This window comes from Cherax quadricarinatus, chromosome 1 (genome assembly GCF_038502225.1).
Source record: "Cherax quadricarinatus isolate ZL_2023a chromosome 1, ASM3850222v1, whole genome shotgun sequence".
Classification (NCBI taxonomy): Eukaryota; Metazoa; Arthropoda; class Malacostraca; order Decapoda; family Parastacidae; genus Cherax; species Cherax quadricarinatus.
In genome coordinates, this window is record NC_091292.1 from 949,852 (window position 1) to 960,041 (window position 10,190).

The window sequence follows — 10,190 nt, forward strand, 5'->3', positions numbered from 1 at the left end:
TCTTCCCTCTTGCTTTTTGCGTACTAATACGACTACACCCGTTCTCTGAGTCTGTCCTAACTGTCCCTCCCGTCGCATACAATTCATGACCCTCACCAGCCAGTACTTAATGTGCTCCCATTGAATTCTATAAAAATCATTTGATATCCCATCTATACCCGGTGCCTTGCCAGTACTCATGTTGAACACAGCCTCCTCAACTTCCCCCATGCTAATCTCACCTCCCATCCCCATGCCCTCCTCTCCACATGACCCTAAACCTCTCCCCCCCACACCTCCTCAATAGCATCGCCCTCCTCCCCCTTCCCCCACTTCTTTTGGAACCAGAAATCAGCATAATTGCTCATGCCTTCTGTAGTATTCAGTACCTGTCCCTTATGATAACCACCCATATCCTCACTTACCTCCAAGTTTAAAATAGTTGAATCCTTCTGCCTTGCCCTAAAACCTCACAAAACACTTCCCGAAGGTTTATCACCCCACAGCACAGCCTCCATTCCCACCCTTACACGTACCGCATCAAATCTAGCATTATGTAACTCTGCCAACCTGTCCTTGAGCTGCACCATGTTTCTGTACTGCCACCCCCCCCTTCCTCATAGCACCCATTTAGCTGATATTCAAAATAATTTTGCAACCCATACCTCCACCCTGCCTCTTCCCTTCCCTTCCTTTTATAAAAACCTGCTATACCCGGCTTAGCGTGCCTTTCCCACCATTCTAAGACACACGACTCCACCTCTCTAGAATCCCAAAAAGTTTGCCACCATTCCCCAAAAGCCATACTTGCCTCCTCACTCCTCACGAGTCTTGCATTTAATTTCCAAAAACCCGATTGTATCCTAACCATACCCTCCCAATCAAGATCTGCCATAACTGCCCTATGATCAGAAAACCCCACATCAAAAGTCCTGACTCCCAACACACGTACAGCTTCCGTTGCATAGATCCTATCTAATCTTGCAGCATAATCCCATCTGACAAATGTATACTCAACCTGCCAACCACCCCTCCCCACAACATCCAAAACCCCCACGTCTCCAAACACATTATGTAACATGCCCAACATACACCCTGCCCCCCTCGGTTCCACATCCCCACCCCTAATAACACAATTTCAATCTCCCCCTATGACAGTGACTAAAGGTAAACCCCTTAAATAGTACATCAAAAATTCCCTCACAAAGTTCTCCTTGACTCATGCGTTGCCATCCGCCGGCATATACACTCCTATAAAACAAACCCTCGTTGCACACCATTCTCCCTCCACCCGCATGACCCTCTTTCCCTTCTCCCACTCCAAAATAAGCAATGGACTGGTTTCCTTTACAGCCTCAGCAACCCCACCTTTCAACCTCAACGAGCCACTCACATACAACTTATATCCTTTCAAAGACAACTCACAACCAAACTTATAATTGTGCCCCTGAATGAAACATATATCTACATTAAATCTCTTTAAAAACCATTCCACCCATACTCTTTTAACCTCGGCTCTCAGGCCATTAACATTGATCGTTACAACCTTGAATTATGACAGTAAAGGCAGCTTGCCCCGCCGCCTTGGAATGGCACCCGCTTGACCTGGCTGCTGACTAGAGCTCCGTCTGTCCAGTCCCCCAACCCCACCTTTTCCTTTTGAACCTTTCAGTACTTCAGCACCGCTACACCCACTCTCCGGGAGATCCAACCTGGGCTTCCAAGACTTCTTCCCAGGTCTCTGCCCTGGGGTTAAGACGTCATCCATATCAGACGTCCCAGCTGTTCTCTTGCGTGAACCTCCGTCTCCACATGTAACCTCCTCTTCCATGCATGCTCTGTGCACCTCAGCCACTACCGTGTGCTTCTTCCCCTCATTGCACACGGTCTTCCCATGTCCCGATGAGACTGTAGTCTCCTCCAATGAGCGTCCACGCTGCTCATCATCCAGACTCCCCTCCACCTCACTCAGGAAGGTATTCAAAACCTCATCCAGCATTCTATCCTGTTGCATTACAGGCTCACTGTCATCGTTCGTCGTCTGCTCAGGCCCCGTCCCCACAGGTAACGTAGCACATGAGTCCGTCTCCACCTCTGCTTTATCCACTTCCTCACTCCAACTGCACGATGCCTGCCTTTCGGCTGCATCTGTCTCCTGCACCACAGGACCCAACTGCTGATCCACCGGTGTTGGCATCTGTTCCCTCCGTCCTGGTTTCCTATGGCATTGGGCTGCCATATGGTCAAATGATCCGCACAGCCTACAAGTCTGCCTCTGTCCTGCATAGTATACGTAGACCTGTGTTCAGAACTCTTCCAGTAAAACATACTTAGGAATTGATTGCCATAACGTCATCTTCAGATTGAAGGATCCCTCAGGCAGTCCCACATAAGGCCCATCCTTCCACACTCCCAATTCCGCCGACTGAATCTTGCCATAACGACGGAAGACCGCAACCACATCATACTCTGTAGCTTCAAAGGGCACATTCCTGACTCTTACGTATGTCACATAGCTGGATACATCATGTAGACATACCTCCACTGCTGTATTCATGGCCATCTTCTTCTCGTGGTACTTGTCAACTATGCTTGAGTAAAATCAAGCATTTATAAATTTGATGAAAATCCTCGTAACTCCATTAACAGCCACACCATAAAGCTCTTTCATTGGGTATCCCATACACATCACGAATAATCGTAGGGAGTAGCACCTGCATTGTAGAACTGCTTAGGGCACCACGTACCAGTTCCACATAGACAGTATTCACACGTCTGCCATGTCTATCCGCCATGTTGATTGCTCAAAACAGGCAAACTGTGCAGAAAATCAACTGAATCGGGAGCGTCTGTGCAGCACGTCCACATGGCCCAGAAGCGATGAGGACAATGTTTACACAACGTTACTCAGGGAGTTTGTTCCACCCATAAGAACATAAGAATGGAGGAACACTGCAGAAGGCCTACTGGCCCATAAGAACATAGGAATGGAGGAACACTGTAAAAGCCTACTGGAAGTTAAGACACATGTGCAACATCTGGATATCTTTATTGTAGACGTTTTGCCATCCATTGGCTTTATCAATACAGATTCTAGGACATAATTAGAAGACAGTAGAACTATATACAAAAGATGAGGTAATCAGTCCCTCAGTCTTGGAGTTAGTGTTCACAGCATCGTGGTGGTGGAGAATCTGGAGCAAAGAACAGAACAGAACAGAGGACTCACAGGTAAGGGCCCACTAGGGGCGAGGGGTAAGTGGGGACAGGAGGAAGAAGATAGGTTGGAGAGAGGAAAAATCTTAAGAAGGAGGAAAAGTGTCAGGACTATACCCAACTGCTAATCAAGGGAAACATAAAATTCAGCAGTGTCACTCTCGGGAGTACTTCAATTTGCAATGACTGGACGCGGAACAGGCACAGGTTACTGCAAAAGGTGACGCAAATGCCTGTCGCAAGCACTTCTGCTAAAAACGCACAAAGACACAGCTCTATGACAATGGCACTTTTAAAATTGTTGGGCTAAATAAGTCAGGAAGTTTATTTGTATTGAGGTGGAGGTGCTGGGCCGTACTACATTTGAAAGAGATTCATCACAAATATGTAGTCCAGTAGTCACGGTATGCTTCAAGTCTGTCAAGTTGTTTGTCACTGAGTGTCTTCCAGTATACATTCAAAGCCGGTGTGTTAGTCATGAGGTGGAGAGATTCGCTGGTGGCAAAATCGTCCCACCTCACTCCCAACACCCAACGAAATGCACGATTCTGGATGCGTTGGAATTTTAGTGCGAGCAAAGGCAAGAAGACTGGCGGTTATATATGCGTCAGTGGATAAGGACGTGTAGCAGACGAGGGCATAGTCACTGGTAGGCCTGATTCCCTGGTGGAAGTAGGTCCTACCCAAAGGACCTTGGGTGGCTGTTACAACTAACCCATCCCTTCGTCTAACAAGTGAATGTAATTTAAGGGTCTTCAATCTTTCTTCATAAGGAAGATTTCTAATGCTATGTATTAATTTAGTCATTCTACGCTAAATGTTTTCTAACGAATTTATGTCCATTCCGGCCACAAAATAGAGCGAAAAACCAACGTCAAAGTCCTGGGAGTGATCATGTCGGAGGAGCTCACCTTCAAGGACCATAACATTGTATCAATCGCATCTGCTAGAAAAATGACAGGATGGATAATGAGAACCTTCAAAACTAGGGATGCCAAGCCCACGATGACACTCTTCAGGTCGCTTGTTCTATCTAGGCTGGAATATTGCTGCACACTAACAGCACTTTTCAAGGCAGGTGAAATTGCTGACCTAGAAAATGTACAGAGAACCTTCACAGCACGCATAACAGAGATAAAACACCTCAATTACTGGGAGCGCTTGAAATTCCTGAACCTGTATTCCCTGAAATGCAGGCGAGAGAGATACATGATTATATACACCTGGAAAATCCTAGAGGGACTAGTACCGAACTTGCACACGAAAATCACTCACAACGAAAGCAAAAGACTTGGCAGAAGATGCAACATCCCCCAATGAAAAGCAGGGGTGTCACTAGCACGTTAAGAGACAATTCAATAAGTGTCAGGGGCCCGAGACTGTTCAACTGCTTCCCAGCATACATAAGGGGGATTACCAATAGACCCCTGGCAGTCTTTAAGCTGGCACTGGACAAGCACCTAAAGTCGGTACCTGACCAGTCGGGCTGTGGCTCGTACGTTGGATTGCGTGCAGCCAGCAGTAACAGCCTGGTTGATCAGGCTCTGATCCACTAGGAGGCCTGGTCACAGACCGGGCCGCGGGGGCGTTGACCCCCGGAACTCTCTCCAGGTAAACTCCAAGTAATTCTGTAATATGGAGACCAGAACTGAGCTGTATAATCTAGGTGAGGCCTTACTAATGATGTATAAAGCTGTAATATAACCTCTGAACTTCTGTTGCTTACACTTCTTGATATAAATCCCAGTAGTCTGTTTGCCTTATTACATGTGCTTAGGCATTGCTGTCTTGGTTTAAGGTTGCTGCTTATCATAACCCCCAAGTCCTTTTCGCAATCTGTATGGCTAAGTTCTACATTATTTAGCTTATAAGTCCTAAGGTTGTAGACACTCCCGAGCTTCAGAATCTTGCATTTATCTACATTGAACTGCATCTGCCATTTTTCTGACCAGATATTGAGTTTGTCTAAATCCTCCTGAAGTTCCCTGATATCTACGTTTGAATCAATTATCTTACCAATCTTTGTGTCATCGGCGAATTCTCATTTCACTAGTAATTCCCTCATCAAGATCATTGATATATATTATAAACAACAACGGGCCCAAGACTGATCCCTGTGGAATGCCACTTGTTACAGATCCCCATGTGCACCATCTGGGTATCTTTATTGTAGACGTTTCGCCATCCAGTGGCTTTATCAATACAAATTCCAGGACATAACTTGAAGACAGTAGAACTATATATAGAAAATGAGGTAATCAGAATCTACACGACTACGGTGCTCTTCGCACCAACTCCAAGGTTGAGGGACTGATTACCTCATTATCTGTATATAGTTCTACTGTCTTCAAGTTATATCCTGGAATTTGTATCGATAAAGCCACTGGATGGCGAAACATCTACAATAAAGATATCCAGATATTGCACATGTGTCTTAGTTCCATCTTGTCAGTATTGTATACCATTCTTGTACAACAGATCCCCACTCGGATTTAGCCCCATTTATGGACACCCTCCGTTTCCTGTCTGTGAACCATGACTCGATCCATGGCAGCACTTTTCCCTCAATGCCATGAGCTGCCACTTTCTTTAACAGTCTCTGGTGTGGAATTATCAAAAGCCTTACTAAAATCTAATAATATCAAATTCTTTATCGTGATCAACAGCCTTAAAAGCTTTACTGAAGAAAGTTAATAAATTGGTTAGACAAGAACGGCCTCTCGTGAATCCACGCTGAGTATCATTAATCAGATTATGCTTATCCAGATGGCTTCTTATAGTCTCGGCTATAGTTGACTCTAGCAATTTGCCTACAATTGAGGTCAGGCTTATTGAGCGGTAATTTGACGGTAACGACTTATCCCCTGATTTAAAAATAGGAATTACATTAGCTATCTTCCACATATCAGACACTACACCTGTTTGAAGAGATAAATTAAAAATATTAGTTAATGGTTCACAGAGTTCCATTTTGCATTATTTAAGAACCCTTGAAAAAAGCTCATCAGGTCCCGGCGACTTTTGGTTCAGTCGGTCTATTTGTTTCATAACCATTTCACTAGTGACTGTGATGTTACATAATTTATCTTTTTCAGGCCCACTATAAAAATTAATTACTGGGATATTGTTAGTGTCTTCCTGTGTAAAAACCGAGATAAAATAATTATTTAAAATCGAGCACATTTCGTTCTCTTTGTCAGTAAGATGTCCATAGTTATTTTTAAGGGGCCCTATCTTATCTCTAAACTTTTGTTCTGTACACCTGGAAAAACTTTTGGGTTAGTTTTAGAATCCCTAGCAACTTTAATTTCATACTCCCGTTTAGCTTTTCTTATCCCCTTTCTAACGTCCCTCTTAATGTAAATACATATACTGATTCATAAGATGATCCTCACCTCTTTTGATACGTCTATAAACTCCTTTCTTCTGCCCTAAAAGATATTTGAGCCTATTCATCCATTTTGGGTCATTTTTATTCAATCTAATTTCTTTATACGGGATAAATGTTCTTTGGGCAGCATGTACAGTGTTCAGAAAGCTGTCATATTGATAGCTCTCTTCGTTACCCCAGTCAACAGATGATAAGTGTTCTCTAAGCCCATTGTAATCTGCTAAGCGAAAATCTGGAACCATTACTGAATTATCCCTACTGCCATACTTCCATTCTATGCTAAAGGTAATTGATTTGTGATCGCTTGTGCCGAATTCCTCTGTAATTTCTAAATTATTAACAAGGGTTTCCTTATTTGCCAGAACCAAGTCAAGCAGGTTATTTCCCCTTGTAGGTTCTGTCACAAACTGCTTCAAAAAACAGTCCTGAACTACTTCTAAGAAGTCATTAGTTTCTAAATTCCCAGTCAAGAAATTCCAATCAATCTGATTAAAGTTAAAGTCCCCTAGAATTACTACATTATCGTGCCTTGTGGCCTTAATAATTTCCTCCCATAGTAATCTCCCTTGGTCCCTATCTAAGTTTGGGGGACGGTATATCACTCCTAGAATCAATTTTTCATGCCCCTCTGAAAATTCTATCCAGACTCTGTATGTGTTACTTCAGACTTAATACCTGTTTTTATACAACCGTTCAAGCGATCTCGGACATAAAGTGCCACCCCAACCCCCTTCCCGATACTTCTATCTACTTGGAACAATTTAAAACCCTGAATGTGACATTCCACAGGCATGTCCCAACTTGTGGAATTAAGCCATGTCTCAGTGATGGCAAACACATCAATGTTACCTGCACTAGCAACTAATCTCAACTCGTCCATCTTAATCCTAGCACTACGGCTATTAGTATAATATATTTTTAAAGACCCTTATTTCTCTTTACCTTCCTGCTCATTTCCGTTTTTCCACTAAACCTTTTACTGTCCTTGTTACCTAGTGCCAATGGCTTTCCAATATCCACCCCATTTTGCCTATTACTAGTTCCTCTAGAACTCATATTACTACACTGGGACTTCACTGTATTCCTGCCAAAACCCATACCACTAACTATTCCTAGTTTAAAGCCCTAATAGCTCCTCCCACTGCAGTTGCCAGTGCCCCCACCCCAGACCTAGATAAGTGAACCCCATCCCTGGCATACATGTCATTTCTGCCATAGAAGAGGACCCAATTATCAATGAATGTTACTGCATTATCCTTACAGTATTTGTCCAGCCAGCAATTGACACCAATTGCCCTGGACAACCATTCGTTTCCAACTCCTCTCCTTGGCAAAATACCACATATGACAGGATTCCCACCCTTCTTCCTAATTATTTCTATTGCTGACCTATACCTACTAATCAGGTCCTCACTCCAACGTCTGCCAACATCGTTACCTCCCGCACTGAGGCAGATAATAGGATTGCTCCCATTACCTTTCATGATGTTGTCCAGATGGCTAACAATATCCCCCATCCTAGCCCCAGGAAAACATACCCTCTGCCTCCTCTTCCTGTCCCTAAGACAAAAGGCCCTATCCATAAACTTAACCTGACTGTCTCCAAGTAAAACAATGTTCTTACCTTCACCTGTGGAATTCGTCGTGACGTTCTCGATGGTCTTCGTTGGGGTTTCAAGGGATGTCTCGCTCTGTCAATGTTTCCTTGGTGCTCATTGTGAAATTCCCAGTAGACAACCCACATTCGTCAGGTAGCACCAAAAATGGGTTGGAAGTTTCCACAGTCGTCTTCTGGTTCTTTGCTGTTTCTGCCTCTTCAACAGTCTTCTTGATCCTCAGCTTGGTTCCATGTTGCCCGGCCACTGACCAGGTTCCCCTCTTAACCTGAGGACTCACAACAGGAGGATTACTACGAATCCTCTTGTTCTCCTCTGTTAATCACCGTATCTCCAGCTTAGCAACCCTAAGCTCCTCTTTTAGCTGCTGGTAGAGTTGCACGAGAGAGAACATCTTGGTTCAGATTCACAGAGAGCACACAGACAAGTTTTCACAGAGCTAAGTACAGGTCACCAATGAGCTAAGTACAGGTCACCGCTGAACTAAGTACAGGTCACAAGTCTTGTGTTTCTGTAGTTGATTAATTGTTTGTGTGAATTTCGGTGTTGAACACAGGCATTCCTTAAATTGTCAGATCTGCCTGCGTACTGGTGTTCTGAAATACGTGTTTGGAGGTCTCTGGATGTTTTGCCCACACATAATTTGCTGCAGTCATTACAAGGGATTATGTATACCCTGCAGAGGATTGAAGTTTGTCCTGTCTATTACTGGTAATGTCCTTGATGGTGGTGGATGTGGAGGTAGATACTTGGAATGAGGTATTGGAAAAGATGTTGGAAACGTGTTTGGCAATGGAGTTGGTGGGAAGGACTATGTATCTTTTCTCGGTAGGTGTGTTAAAGATGTTTAATGCCCGTCATCTGCAGTCTCTAATGAAGTGACGAGGAAGTTAGTGAAGATAGGAGTGAATGGAGACAAATGGTTTTTGGGATCTGATGAGCTGCCGAGTGTGAGCAGGGTAATATTTTGTGAGGGGATTCGGGAAAACTGGTTAGCCAGACTTAGAGTCCTGAAGGTGGGAAGTACAATGCCTGCACTTTAAAAGGAGGGGTTTGGGATATTGGGTGTTTGGAGGGACATCTAAACTGTAGTATCTGAGCGCCTCTGAAAAGACAGTGATTATGTATGAGTGATGGTGAAAGTCTTGAAATAGTTTTTTCTTTCTTTCTGGGTTTTTCTTTCTTTTTTGGGTCACCCTGCCTTGGTGGAAAATGGCCGTGTTAAAAAAAAAAAAAGAAATAGAAGGAAACTCAGATGGGTGTGTACACGTGTGTGTACATGCATGTATTAGTATTATGGGAGCACTAAACCCATAAGGATTATACAGCACATGGAGGGAGGATGGAAGGCATTCAGCTTAATCCAGGATATTGGAGCACAGATCCAATTCCCTAGATCAAGAGCCCCTCACCAGCACTAAGGAGCCTCCCTTGAGGGGCTACATGCATGTAGAAGTAACAAGATTTACAGTACTTTATTATTATTATTATTAAATTTAAGGAAAGCTCTAAACCTAAAGGAGTCACACAGCATTTGGGAAATAAGAGGAAATCAGAGTTGATCCAAGGGAAAGACAGATTCAGTTTCTTTGAGAACCCATTATGATCTGAGTATACTGTACATACAATGCATCTAATTTAAAAGCTTACTGATAATGTAAGTACAATGTTACCATTTTTTTTTTCTAGTTACTTTTGCCATTTCCATCGCTACTTCATGACAAATTATTTTATATTTACTGAATCATAAAATCCCAATGACATTTTCTGCTCTCCTTTCTCAAAGAAAATGTATTCACAATCATTTACTCCCGCGATGCCTGTCAAAGGTGGTACAAACATCACATTCATCAACATTGATCCACTAAGCTGCAATATCCCAACCCAACTTTGAAAGTCTACTGCACCTCCTGTGTCCAAAACTCTATTGCCAATACAGCTCAGTACTGCTCTCAATGTCTGCTAGATGTTAATTAAGTGAAACAAAA